Below are 14,753 nucleotides of genomic sequence, written 5' to 3'. Positions count from 1 at the left end.
AGCTGAGCTCAACTCTGGGGATCCCAGAGATGCCAGGTACTGTGTGGGAATCAGAAAGGATGCAGATTCTGGGGGTGCGGAACAGTGACAGTAGTTCCCAGGTTGAGATGACCTGCTGCAGAACTAAAAGGCTAGAGACTGAAATTGAGACTGCATGCCAAGAGAGATGTGCCTGGACTAGAGAAGTCTGAAAACCTCAGACCAGTGACGCATACCAATAGTCCCAGCTACTTGGGAGGCTGTGAGAGGAGGATTGCTTGACCCCAGGAGTTTGAAGCCAGCCTGGGGAACATTGCAAGACCTCTTCAAAAGAAAAAGAAAAAAAAACCCACCAAAAGCGTCCTAAGGACTTTTGGGTAAGATACACTAATTCAAGCATGCTAGAATTTGAAAGGCCAGGTTAGTGAAGGAAGCTGCAGCCTTTCCTGATGGCAAGCTGTGCTAGGTCTCGTCTGCAGTGGGCATGACATGGCCTTTGCTAGTGCTGCTGCCCTGGCTCAAATCTGCCGTCCTCTTTATGCTTGACTTCTTTAGACCCAGCCTTTCACCTCTGCCAGTTTCCTGAATTCCACAGATAACATCAGAATAACGAGATCAGGAAACAAAATGAAGGTTGGAAAAGGGATTCTTCTGACACCCCTCACCACCCCTCTGGAGGATGAAGTTTCCAAAGCACAATCCCAGTTGAGGGCTCTTGAGGCATCCATGGTCCTGGGAGATCAAGGTCTTCAGTTTTGAGTCTTTCACACAGTCTCAGACATTCAGAGATGGGGTGATAACCTGTGCTCAGTGTATTGTCAAGTTTTGTGAAGTAGTAGATGCCACAGCAAGAAAGCTGCTCAGTCACTGGGATGTCAAAGATTAAAAAAACAAGACAGCTTTAAGGCCTGCATGGTAGTACACACCTGTAATCCTAATACCCGGGAGGCCAAGGAAGGAGAATTGCCACAATTTCAAGGCCAGTCTGGACTACATACATAGTGAGGCCTGGTCTCACAACTCCAAAAAAAAAAAGAAAAACAAAACATCGTTTGGTGTTTAGAATTAAAAATCTGCAACTGCCCATGATGCAGCGATGGCTGGGAGTAGCACAATGCAGACAGCTTATGTGTGTTCATCTGGAGCTCACACACACACATGCAGGGCTAAACAAATGCACACATGTGGGCTTGCTACACACACAATCCATCTCCCTGATGAGTTGCAGTGGAACCTTGATTCGAGGCAGTGATGATCAGAATTGCACATTACAGAAAGCCTGTGTCCCTAGGAAGGGTACTACAAGTCTGAGCTACAAGGCTGCCACCTCCGTGTCTGTGTTATGCCACCTAAGTGCTCTGCCTCGCATGACTTGCTGCAGGCTGCTGCAGATTAGAGCTATTGATCGCTCCCTGTAGAAGAGTCTTACTGTGTGGAAGGAAGGTAAGCAGCGGAGACAGACAGCTCAAGTATTGATCTGGCCCGGCAGGAGCTGTGCTTCCAAATGAGTGTCAGCACTCCACACTGCCTCTGAGGGCCTCTGACGTGCACAGGATGCTGCAGGCACGGGGGAGTGGGCTAGGTGCTGCATCTGGCCACTACTTCCTCTCTGTCTGCTGCTCACAGAGAAACCAAGGTACCATGTGACAGCTGTGGCTCTTTAAATACACATGGTCACAGTAGCCTGCAGTGGGCATTCTGCATTTTCCAGCTAGGATTGATGCAGCAATGCCACAGAGGGCTGCCACAGACCATGCCAAGGACAATCAAAGCGATGTGGACACTTCCTCAAGAACATGTCTGAGAAGTTCACCAAAGCCTGAAAGCTGACTCTCATGACAGAAGATAAGAACCTTTCTCTGCTAAAAGCTGGCCCCTATGCCTGCCTTGCAAGCACAAGGTCCCAAGTTCGATCCCCATTACCCCCACCCCGCAAAAAAAGCTGGCCCCTGCCTTAATTTAATGCTGAATATTTAAAAAATTAACCCAAACAACACTCTCCTTAGGAAAACCACCATGACACAATCTACAGTTTTTGAAAGATCTCCATGCAAACAGACTGCTATGGACCACCAAACATAAATTGACGCTAAAAAGTCAAATAAAATCATAAAGTACACCCAAATTAGTGGTTCTTGAAAGCTATATAAAAACAAGGATTGATAAGAACAGATTAAAGTAGAAAATAAGGAATATAAAGAAATCAAGCTATGAGCAGAATGCACCCTTTAAATGTTGTGTCTCTGTGGACATTGCAGAATGAAAGCTTCCGTTCATTATTAAACTCTTTGGGCTAGAAGTCATTTCTTTGCAATCAGTAATCTCTTTTTGGTGTCTATTTTAAGTGATTTGCTCCTATACCTGTGGTGAAGACATCTTATATAATTAAATAAATGGCACTAGAGTCTACTTTCCCCTTATTAGAAATTTCTTTAAATGTGTGTTTTCACTCTCTCCCAACTAACACACACTGAGTTCTCATTATGTTGGGTGACACAGATTGTGAGACAAGGAGAACATGGTCTTTGCCTCAGGAGCTTGTTGCCCATGGAAGCAGCTCTGACCCAGAGTGGTCAGCATGACCCCATCATGGGCAGGAGTTTGGGATGTCACCTGCTCCTTCTGCTCCTTCAATGGGCTTTTTTCTATGCACCTCAGATCCAGGCTGGCCTGTGACTGTCCTGGTCAATATCTATAAGGCAACCAAGGCGAGATGTTAGAAACCTTCAGTCTTCCACTTGGGTCTCTTGGAGCCTGAACAGCCAGGGAAGAAATCAGATTGATGTGAGAAGACCTAAGCTGGCTACATAGAGAGGCTGCTGAGTGAGAGATGCCTGGCCAGCTCCCACCCATGCCAGCTGCCAGCCCAGGTACCAGCCATGTGTAATACCTAGCAAAGAACTATCCTGCTGGCCCAGGCAACCTACAGAACCATGTGAGACCCCTTTCCTTCATTCCGCCTGTAGGAATCACTGCCAGAATTTCTAGACTTTATTTCCCAGGTGTGTGGTCTCTAATGTGAGGCCAATGCTAGGGCTTCTACTCATATTTCTCTCTTAATCTCCAGTTAGGACATAAATATTTGGAGATTTGCTGATATGTAACTCATGGCCTTACACTGGTATCTTTTTACTAGGTCACCTCTCAGAGTGTCCCAGTAAGGCTCTGAGGGAGGGAGTGGCTAGCAGGAGAGCCCTCGCTCATTTCTGGCATACTGTGCTGTACTGGGGTACACAAGAGGCCACACCCTAAAGTGCTGAACTCCATTCTCCTACAAATGGCATCATCTCCATGGCCATAAGTCTTATACTACCAGAAGAACCTCATCTCATAAGATAGCTCTCATAAATGCTACTGATTATAAATATGATTCACTCATTTTCTTTTTCTTTATGGAAAGACAGATGTCTGAATTTGGTGGCCTTTGCTGGGATGGCAAGGAGCTGAATTAATTCACTCATTTAACGAGTAGGTATTGAACAAATATTTACATCTGGCAGGTGCTAAGTGTATATCCAGGTTGTCAGTCAACTGGAAAGCACCAACAGGGCTAACATCCTGAGCAGGTCTGGCTGTGTCTTCAACACACCCAAAGGAAAAGTATCTCGCCTATCACCTTTGGAGGCATCAGGGAAAAGCAGATGAAAATCTCTGCCCTCACACAGTGGGTACAACATGGGCAAAATAAGTGAATTACACAGTGAAGGAAAAGGGGATGAGCCTCACAGAAAATAAGAGCAGGGAGGGCAGCACTGACATACAGGTGTGGGCAAGTGTGTGTGAGAGCTGCACAGGCCAGACAGGGAAGTGCCCAGATGAGCCATGTGGACATCTGGGAGCAGTGGGGTGGGTGAGGGCATGGAGTGCACAGACCTCTCCTCCAGGACCCTGGCCTTGACTCTGGTGAGCAGGAGCAGGCCAGCACCCGACCAACATCAGGTCAGCAGAAAACTTTCAACCAGCATGTTAAGAAGAAAGAACACCTCCTGCTCCCTTAGGGGAAAGGACACTGGGCACACCAAGGCAAAGAGGGGCCATCAGTGCAAGAAACATGGCAGGGTGAGAAGACCTTACACAGAAATGCTAGAAAATGCTGCTTTAGGGATGGGAATTTAGCATGTGAGGCTTCAGAAAGCTCTCAGATCTGTACCACCAAGGAATCATGGGCAGAGCTTTGGAAGCTATTTCTAATCTTCCAAATAAAAATTTCATGCATTGTGAATTTGTTTGTTAAAAAAAAAATCTAACCATGTTGGGCTGGAGGTGTTGCTCAGTGGCATAGCACTTCCTGACATGTGTGAGGCTCTGGGATTAATCCCTAGCACCATACACTTTCTTGTATACACATGCACACATGGACTGCAACAACTGATCTGACATCAAGGAAGATGGTCAACTGTCCAGTCACTGTCTAAGACTCCTTGTAGAGCTGTTGGCTAAGAGTGAACACTGAGCAGACATGGTGGTCTCATGGGTTAAGATAACGAGCTGCCCTGGCCCATCTATATATCTTTACAAAGTTCTGTTTCAGCTCTGACACCAGGTATCAAAATGATCCAAGCCTAGGAGAATCCTTGCAATCTCTGAATCACATAACTATTAAGCCAAGGTTATAATAATACAGCACTTTCTGCCCTACTGCACCCACTAAATACAATTAATATCTTGGTGAAAGAAAAACAATTTCATACTATTAAATGTAATCTAATGCAAATTATTACTTACTTCCTCTTTATCACATTCTTTCCAAACTTTACTACTGAGTACATAATGAATTAGCATAGCAGAACTCCTATGAGCTGTATGTCAATGAACACGGGCCAGAATGCACACTTGCGAGTCTTTGTCTTTGGTGAGGGTACAGGAAGAAGAGTCTGCATACTTCAGAGGAGGACAGCGGGTTCAAGGTTGCCCTTGCCCACTGAAGTGAGGACTGTCAGTCTGATATCCGTTCCTGTTCTGGAGGGGAATGTGGAGCAGTGACCACACTTCCACCATATCGTGTTGCTTCCCAAAAGCCTGCTCCCAGAAGAAATTGCCAAGAACCTTGGAACAGGATACAGGTGTTTATATAATCAACTGCAATTAGTGCAGGAATATCTATTTTGTAAAACAATGCAATTAACAGAATTAATATCACACCGTGATATTTCTAGCCCACTGAGGACAGATGGCACACACATGGAAACACTAAGCAGAGACACAAAAGTGTGACAACTTAAAGCTGTGGCTGGGAACCATCTTCTCTTCGAGCTCACATTAACCTCTGCTTCTCTTTTGCACCTGGGTCTGAATGACTCAACACATACACTGGACACTGAATGAAGCCTTTCCTGCAGTATAGGTTGTGGTGTCACAGTGTATTATAATGTCACGAGGTGTCATGGTGAAGGTAACTACCAGCTGGGAAGCCTCTTGAGAGCAAGGCCACTCACACTGCACCCTGCAGTGCTTATCACGTGAGCTAAAGGAGGAACATGGAAATGTTCACGCCCCCCAAGTTCCCCAGCACATGGTGGAGTCTGCGTCCTTGGACATTATGGTGGAAGCTAGAATAGCATAGCTGCTTCTGACTACAGAGAAGGAGCAGGTGGCATGCCCTGCCTACACTCCTGCATCCATCAGTTCATCCATTCATTCATTCCTTAGTCTACTTTAATGATGTGCACCCTCTGCCAAGTCTTTTCTTGGCCCTGCGTGGTGGGGTTATATCAGTGGACAAAACAAAGATTGCTGCTCAGCAGTGTCATCCTCAGGAGAGCAGGGGTGAATGCAAGAAAAGGGCCACAGAACCAGAGTGACACTGCTCAGAGGGAGGGCTTGCTCTCAGGAGACAGAGTGACTCTCAGACAGAAGAAGACACAGGGAGTGCTAGGGACTGAAGACCCAACAGTGCAGTGGTTCCTGAGGCTGGCACCTGCTCATGGCTATCAGAAAGAAATGCAAGTTTTTTGTGGGTAAGAATAGAAAGCAACTGGAAGGTTCCGAGCTATGATCTGCTCTGATTTCTGTTTTAGAAGGAAATGTAGGGAGATGGAAGAGTAGCAGAGGGGGCTAAGAAGAGGTTGTGACCAAACCAGGGTGTGAGAGGCAGCTGGAGTCTGGTCATGTTTTATGATAAATTAACTTTATATATACTACATTTCCTAAATCCTTACAATGATCTCTGAGGTATTATTTTCCTCATTTGACAGATATGAAAACTGACAGATGTAAAGATATTGCACAAAGCCAACAAACTAGGTATTATTTAAGTTAAAATTGAAGCCCACGTCTGTTTGAAGCCAGCACTCATGCATCACCTGCTAATATGGGCACCACAACAAAAAGGCACATCCTGAAACATATCTGGCACTTGCAGGGAGGCTGCTGCCATGAAGGGAAGATAATATCCCTGACCTGTCTCTGTGAGATCTCTTGCCAGTGAGGATCAAGATCTGACCCCAAGGGAGGCATAAGCAGCTCAGTGCAAAGTGACTGCTTAGTGTGGGCTCCATCCCCTGCATGGCAGGAAAAACAATCACCAAAAATGAAACCAGTGCCTATGCAGGTCCAGTGATACTGCTTAACAGGAGATGTGCAAAAGGTTTACATCACTTCATGTTTATTCTTAAAGAAATACAAAATTACCATAATGCATCACTGTCAGTGACATCTTTAGTTACACAACTGGTTCGTGTAGGGTCCACGCGGGCGTACAGAAGGTCGTCCTGAGCACAGTTGCCCTACCACCTCATGTCGTCTTCAGGGCCTGGACAGTGATCACTGTGGCAAATTAGTCTAAAGACAACGAGTAAGTAAAGACTACAGAAAGTTATGTTTGAGGAAGCCAACAAATTAAAAAGAAAGCACACTGGTCCTGATTGGAGCTAATCCCAACACTTGAAGGTCTGCAGGCCACAAAATGTGCAGTGGCTTGTGTGAAGTGTTTTCCTTATTCTAACTTTCTGCACTAATTTTATGCATTTGACAAAAGTATAGGGTATGCATACAGAAATAAGCTGTTTTTATTCAGATCATTTGAAAACTCTTTTCTAATTTAGTCTTTTGATGTGTACTCAGGTGACACACGCATGAAATCTATCCTGTTAAAAAGGCATAAATTCTATTTTTACAAATTAATGAGTAGATAATATTCCTAAGACATTCAAAAGAGGCTCTTCTTTAAAGGGGTTAAAAATCCTATAAAAATACTCCCCAATATTCATATTAACAGTGGCTTCTTTCAAGTATAAATTCAATTTAGTAATCATTTAATGTTAAGTGTGTAGAGAAAAATACACCTCCTATTTATTTTTCTTATAGCCAAACTGCACCCTCAGCAGGAAAACAGAACTCAGTGACAGTTTTCATCTTCTTTGGGGAGAAAGTTACGGTTCGGGTATGAAAGGCAGAACATAATGGTGAGCAGCAGCAGCAGCTCTCCCCATCGGATCTCCGCCTTCTTTAAATTCCACAGAGGATGGCAGTTTGGATGGAGACCCCAAAATCTATTCTGTCCATCTGTTTTATTATTCTTAGAACAACTGTCAAAAGTTGCCCAGGGATCAAATTGCAAACATACTAATTTGCCTTTGAAAAGTAGGCCCTGGGGGAATTCTGGAACTCTGCTTATAAATTCAGAATCCCATCAGCCCCGGAGCCTGCCCCGGCCCTTTGTGGAGGTATGAGACTTTGCACTTGCAGGCATACATCTGCCTCCAGGCCAGGATGTGCTGATAGACTTGCATCCCACTTCATAGGCAAATGAAGGCAGAACCGCAGGGACTTGGCATCTTAGGGCTGGCTTGTTCCCTGGGTTTCTACCCCCTTCATGATCCATTGATCATGGGCGGATGAAAAACCAAAGCTTTGTGCTGGAGAGTTTAAAGGCGTGAATGCAGCAGAGGGACACACATTCTGTACCCTTTTATATCCCAGCACCAAACAGGAATGTGGAAGACTGAAATGAACCATCAGAAGAAATAAAACCTGAAGCGAGAGGAAAATCATAAGCCACTGAACACTGTATTGTTTTGTTTTTTTGTGATTTTGTGAAAGGACAACAAAAAGATCATTTGGACATTTAGAATATCAGATGTGAGTTGGGGAGAAATAATGAAAAACGTCCAGAAAGGGTCTATTTAAAACCACATGGCATTTGGGGACAGGCCACTCTGCTGGAAACTGTCACAGCTGTGCACTTCTCAAGCCGACTACTTCAAGTCCTGTGTGAGATGTGGTACATATGCACACTGAAGTCCCAGAAGTATACACAGGCCCTGACAGCCTTGCTTTCCTCACCCTGCTCCCAACCAGCTCTGTCTGAAGCTTTCAAAGAACAGGGCCTCAGGTACCTGTTTGAAGCACAAACGCCCCTGCATTAAAGTTGGTAAAATTCCTGAGTAGGAATTTTAGACAGGACACTCTTTAAAGGCTAACATGATGGCATTTGGGTTGTACTTACCTACAGATTACCAAAAAAGTATTGTTTTGATTAACAAATCCGCTGGAGTATGCTGCAAATGACTCCAGCAGGGATCCTGCTGGGCGCTGCTGCTGCTGCTGCTGTGGAGGCAGACAGACACAGAAGGGATCACCAGTTGGACTTGCTTGCTTTGTCCTTCTTTGGCTGTGCACAATCTCTTATTATAATAAGGCATGTAGTACTCTTTTTAGAGATTTGAATAAAAGAGTCACACTTTCAAAATACTGCTCATAATCCTGAAGTCTCCTACATGTTCTGTGGATGCTGCTGATGGCATTCTGTTGCTTTCAAATGAGACAGATAATTAGTAAAATAAAATTTGATTAATGTTGAATTAAGAGGTTCTGATGTCTCCCTGCAATGTGGTATTTCAGTATGCAGGAGCTGGAAGAGGTCTTCTTTCAGAAACTTATTCCTTCCCCTTCCCAGAATGGGAAGATGAGTTTAAAGCCCTGACTTTTACAAAGAGAATCCAGTCTGGATCCAATGGCATATTATACAAAATTCAGGACTTTTTTTTTCCTTTTCACTGTTTTTTATTTGTTTTCCAACTCTGAAGCTGGAGCTAATGAATTAACTACTTAAGAGGGAACAAAATACAATAGAAATGCAATTCTTCCTCCCAAGATGCCCAGGGTGAGCCCCTCCTGGTTCCGCTGCAGTAAGTTGGCATGAATAAAGGGTTCTGATGGTCTCCACTCACAGGCTCTGGCACAGCATTTTGAGAACTTCTCTGAAAACAAAGGGCCTGTCTGGTATCAATATCAAAGTTGGTGGCAACAGCCTCTAGATAAGTGTTTGAAGGAAAACTTTAAAATTTAAATTCCTTTGTGCTTTTTAAAAGTTAAGGGTAGGGATCTCTTCTAGTTGCATCAGGCTGGTAGTTAGGCCAGAGTTTCTTCCATGCGCAGTGGCCAGGTAATTCAGCATTTCATTCTCATCTATGTTTTAACATTCATAATCTTGTTTGCCCATTGCTGAAGAGTGTGGAAGAATCAGGAATAATGGTTCCCTTTGAAGCTTTGTCATTCCCAAAGTATCTAACTGCTAAAGCAATGTTGTCATTTATGGAATGACCTTTTTGCTCTTTGAATATTCAGATATTAATAATGTGAAATGCCTAGAAATCCTGGGGCACTAGAGAAAAGATAAGTAGGGTCAGCAAACACCCTCTTGTATGCATTTGACATGACAGCCATTTCCACTTTTCTTGGGAACAACAGTGGAATTTGTGTCATCATGACCAAATGATTACGGTGCAAACCCAAGATTCTTCTGGGGCCCAGCAGGCTTCTGGTCCCTATGGAAACGAAACCTAAGATATTGTCCTCCACTCAGCTGGAGGACGAGCGCTGGAGGCTTTTGTGCTGGCCGAGATTTCTTCCACCATCTTCCCGCAACAGACCCTACAGCTTCCTCCTGACTCCTTTCTAATTGAGATGCAAATTAATCTCTCTGGCTGATTACACTTCCCTTAAAGCAACTGACAAATGCAGCTGTAACCAGAGTTTGCGGACTTTCCAACAAGTGACTTCAGCTGTCAGAATTTGCATGCTCAGCCTGCCCAGCCCAGCGAGGTCTCAGAACTCCTCTCTTGTCTTCCTTTGGGCGATGCAGGCGATTTGTTTACGGTAGGAAATTTACATACAATTAAGAGTGTGAGAAAAATCCCAAACCAACAACCTACGACAAATCCCAAGGATTGCAAGCACTGCAATCCAGCCTTCCTGCCCCATCCTGGGTGAGATGGTCATTTCTTTCTCCAGAGGTTCACAGGGTAACATTACCTTTCCCTCCTACTTCTGTCTTTGCTTTAAGTTTTCTGACAAAAATGTCTGAATTCAGCATCTCTCCCCAAGACTAAGTAAACCCACTTATGGCTCTAACAATGGTATTACTGAAGAGACTGCAGTTTTCTTCACTGTTCTAAATAAGACTTCATTAATTAACTTCTTGGGGTGATAATGGAAAAATGTTTATTTTCTGTAGTGCTGGGGATGAACTCAGTGCCTTCAGCCTGCTCTGCAAGCGCTTTGCCACTGAGCTACACTCTCAGCTCAGAATTATTTAAACACAGTAAAAAGAAATACGCAAAAAGTGTCCTTTCAATGCAAATAAAAATTCACACACAATTTTTCAGTAAAAATTCTTCTTTTACCCTTGAATACTGTTATCTGTGTGTTTTTGCCAATCTAGTTCATTTAGGCACTCTACTCAGTACCTACAACATGCCAGGTGCTGTTTTGTGTTGATAAGCTGTAAATCAAATCTTTTTTTTAAGTCTTAATATGTATACATACACAGATGCATTTACATATTATATGCAGAGCTAAATTTTGCCCTGGATGATTGTTTTTAATTCTGAAAAAAATGCAACTTTATAAAACATGATTTGTTTTTGCCTAATTATTTTCCAAAATGATTTTCATCAAGTTAATCTTTCTGCCTCATTCCCTCCCTCCTTATCTACACACACACACACACACACACACATACACACTCATCACACCCAAGGAAGTAGAGGGACATGGGCAGCATGGAAACCACTTCCAGTTGGAACTGCACAAGATAATGAGGGCACCAGCTCATCTGAAACAGAGAGGGGAAATCGAGACCCATCTGGTGGGCTTTATTTTGTGGGCAGCTAGCCTTTCACACACAGGAACTTCTACAAGTTACCACAGAGGAACAGTCTCCAGCCTTTGTCTTAATACAGCATTAAAAAGTAGATACTTCCACAGGCACAGTTCCATAGTTGGGGGTTCCAGTTTTTATAATTAGGGTTTGGAACTCTGTTATGTTCAGGTCCCAGGCTGATAACGCAATGCTACACCCCCTACACTTCTCAGACTTCCACCACAGACAGCACAGCCCCACTACGGGATACCACAATGGTGACACTGGTACCTTGTCTCAGCACTGGGAAGACAAGAGGTGGGGACCTAGGGAGAGGCTAACAGCCGCCAGCAGACAGGGACCCCAGTAGGGCCAGATGTTCTAATCCTTCAAGAGAAGTTAAAAAAAAAAACTAGATTCTTAAAAATGCAGACTCTCAAGTTTTCTGCATGGCTGACAGTCCAGCCCTGTGCCTTGGTAGCCTAGGGAGGCTGACCCCAGTTCCAACAGGGCCATTTGGGGCTGGATTTGGGATGCGGGTAGTTGGCTACTGCCTGGTTTTCAGTGTTTGCCTCAACACTGAGCTGAAGCTGCTTCCTGCTGCCTATGTGCACTCATCCTAGTTCTACAGGCTGGTCTCCTATTCAAAAACCCCAGATTTCCCCAGCACAATGGTCCCAATTCCTCTGGACAGGCTCCGGGTTGGTGGAGGTCTTTTTGCAACTGCAGCACATTGGGAATGATGCTTGAGGCTGTAGGAGCAGAGGCACAGATGCCCTACCTCCTAGGTGAGGGGATCTCACACTTTTGCAGTCCTCTCAGAGGACACTGGTGCCACCCCTGCCTATGTATGTCATGTTGCTGTCACCTCCAGTCTGTCATTCACCCAAATCCCTGAGCACTGTTCTCAAGTGCATATCTCACACTCCGTCCTCTTGAGTCTCGTCTTGGTTTGGGCCTGGAAGTCTCATCTGTGAAAATACTCTGACACAAGCTGCCAGCTGACTAAGGTTCATAAATGAATGCATTTCAGGTCCACCTACAGTGAGTTCACCCAGCTCTCAGGGGCCCACAGTTCTCATGTCATGATACTTTAGATTTTACCAAAATTAAGATTTATATTTATAAGCTTTGGTAAAGCTCCAAAAGTCATCTTATTAAACACAAGTAAATATGTCGAAGAGACTTCAGTCTTCATGAACACATTCTTCTCTGAAGCCTCAGACCTATTCAGTGATTTAGCCTGACAATTCTTGTAACACTCCAAACCTATCCTTTAACTCTATTTGAAAATGAAAATATTTTCCTGTGTCCACTTTTGGATGCATCCTTTATTCTACATGATTTCTTAAGAAACAAAGCAAGGTTCTTGTGGTTTGGAGCTCTCTGCTGTATAACTGTTCTACCATCTGGTGTGGGTGGCCCCAAAGCAGGGCCTTCCTTATGGGGCCAGTTCTCCCTTATTATAGCCTCAGTGATCTGTACTTCAACTTTCTATCCCTTCCCATTTGAACATAATGAGACAGCACTAGAAGATGAATCATTCAGACATGGGTCCTCAGTCTGACTTGCCATCAGCAGGCCAAGAGCTTAACTAATTAATCTGCAGTATTAGAGACTGAACCCATGCTCTTCATACTGAGCTGTTTCCTCATCCCTTCCTTTTTTAGATTTTATTTTGAGACAGAGTCTCACTAAACCACTTAGTTGCCAGGCTGAGCTCAAACTTGTGATTCTCCTGCCTCAGCCTCCCAGAGTGCTGGGATTTCAGGTGTGTACCATAATGCCGGACTCCTCCCTTAATCTAACCACATGTATTTTAAATAAAAATTCACCAGAGGCCCCTTCTTTTGAAGCTACTCTGGCTGTACTTCTATGCTCCCCCCGACCCTTTTTTCTTAGAGAAATAATCTAGTTACATAACTTTTAAGAATCCCATTGTTGTGCTCATTTCAGCAGCACATATACTAAAAAAAAGAATTCCATTGTTAAACATCCCCCATTTCATGCCCCTTTGCGGTTCTGGCCAACCTGCAAGAGGTGGCAATGTCTTCTTCTGGCCTCTTTGCATTGTGCTCCCCAGGTATCAGGAGCACTGCTTGCATTTTTCTCCCATTCTTCTACAAACTCTAGTCAACTTGTCACTTTCTACAACACTTTCACATTCAAGCCCATTCTTTCAAATGGGTGAGAACTGGATCCCAAACAGTTTTCCCTGTTTCCAGTCTTCTGAGAGATGAGATTGTTTGTCAGCCAAGAATTTATCAAATGCTTGTTGCTGTTGGTAGAATGCGCCTTGGAGTGAACACAGTTGTAGAAATCCTTGTTACAAGTATATCTTGCTTAAGGCTGGGCTTAGACAAACCTTGTCCCTGCCTTCCCTCTGGCGACTGATAAACTCTGGCCTCTGCAAGCACAAGGACCCGAGTTCGATCCCTGGTACCAAAAAAACCAAAAACCAAAAACCAAAAAACAAAAACAAAAAAACCCATAAAAAACCCTGGCCTCAGCTCAAACCCAGCCTCTCTGCCATGCATTCTCCACCCAGGGGCACATAGACTCCATCCTGGAGCATGTGCTTTCTTTTCGGTGCTGGGGTTATCTCTCCTCTTGCAAGAGTTCAGTTCTAGGGCCTCCTACTGCCTGTTCCACAGAGGAAGAGTCGAGTTGAAAACAGTGATGAAAAGACTCTGTAGGCTGTGCCCAGTCTGCTGAAGCTGAACCTTCAATTGTCTCCTCAGTGCTCTTCTAGGAAACCAGCCAGTCTTAGGCACATTCTCGTCTCTCGGACATACCCACAACTTAAAGGAGGTGAGCATCATTTTGGCTCAAGTTTTGGTCCATGGTTGGAAAGCTACAAAGAAGAAACAGCATAGCAGTGGAGCCTGGCAAAAGAGAGCGGCTGATCTCACAGCAGCCAGGAAGCAGAGTGAAGGGAAAAGCCAGGGAGAGAGATGCACCCTTTTTAGCCACACCCTCAGTGATTCCTCTTCCAACCAGGCTCCACCTCCTAACAGCTAGTCATCCATAGCCCATGATTCAATCACTTTCACCTTCAGTACACAGGAGGCGCTGAGGGCAATTTCACATCTGAACCATAACATAATCTTTCCCCTTCCTCCAACCCCTTTCTATCTCCACCTCTTCTTTCCAAATCTACTCAAATGCTCCAGAGATTCCTGTGTATAATTCTCTTTCCTAAGAGACGAGGGAAGGAGAAGGAGGGGAAGGGGATGAAAAAAGAATTAAGATATGTTATATGCAGGTACCAACTCCCCATGAGGAATGGAAACGTGAGATACTATAGATGTGTACTAATAAAACTAATTTAGAAATTCTCTTCCCTAGTCATCTTCCACATGCCAGCACATCCAACAGGTTTCACGTGGAATCAACCTGGCTCCAGTGTTAAGAGTCCAGCCATCCCTGCTACAGCCACAGCTCACTCTCCCACAGCTCCTTCCAGCCTCTCACATGCTCTCCTTACCTCTACCCTCCCCATGTGCTTGTGCATACACCCCATCTCTGCTACGTGAAGCATCCACTGTTCTCAAAGGCAATGAGCTCCTCCAAATCTTGGCCGATGAGCAAATACTGCCCCCGACCTGAATGACCTTATTCATACTTGTATCCCTAGTGGCTAGGACATTATTTGGCACAGATCAGCGACAATATACATGTTGACAAATGC

General features: G+C 44.5%; 1 protein-coding gene across 1 annotated transcript in view; it reads right to left on the bottom strand.

The window, feature by feature from the left end:
- Ralgapa2 (Ral GTPase activating protein catalytic subunit alpha 2) overlaps window positions 1–14,753 on the bottom strand; it is a gene marked incomplete at its 5' end in the record, with an annotated part of 268,892 nt that overhangs the window by 56,941 nt on the left and 197,198 nt on the right. The window lies entirely within an intron of this gene.

This window comes from Fukomys damarensis, unplaced genomic scaffold (genome assembly GCF_012274545.1).
Source record: "Fukomys damarensis isolate Sample0158 unplaced genomic scaffold, DMR_v1.0_HiC HiC_scaffold_7, whole genome shotgun sequence".
NCBI lineage: Eukaryota > Metazoa > Chordata > Mammalia > Rodentia > Bathyergidae > Fukomys > Fukomys damarensis.
The sequence above is the reverse complement of the archived record's forward strand: the minus strand, read 5'-3'. Positions and strand labels throughout refer to the sequence as shown.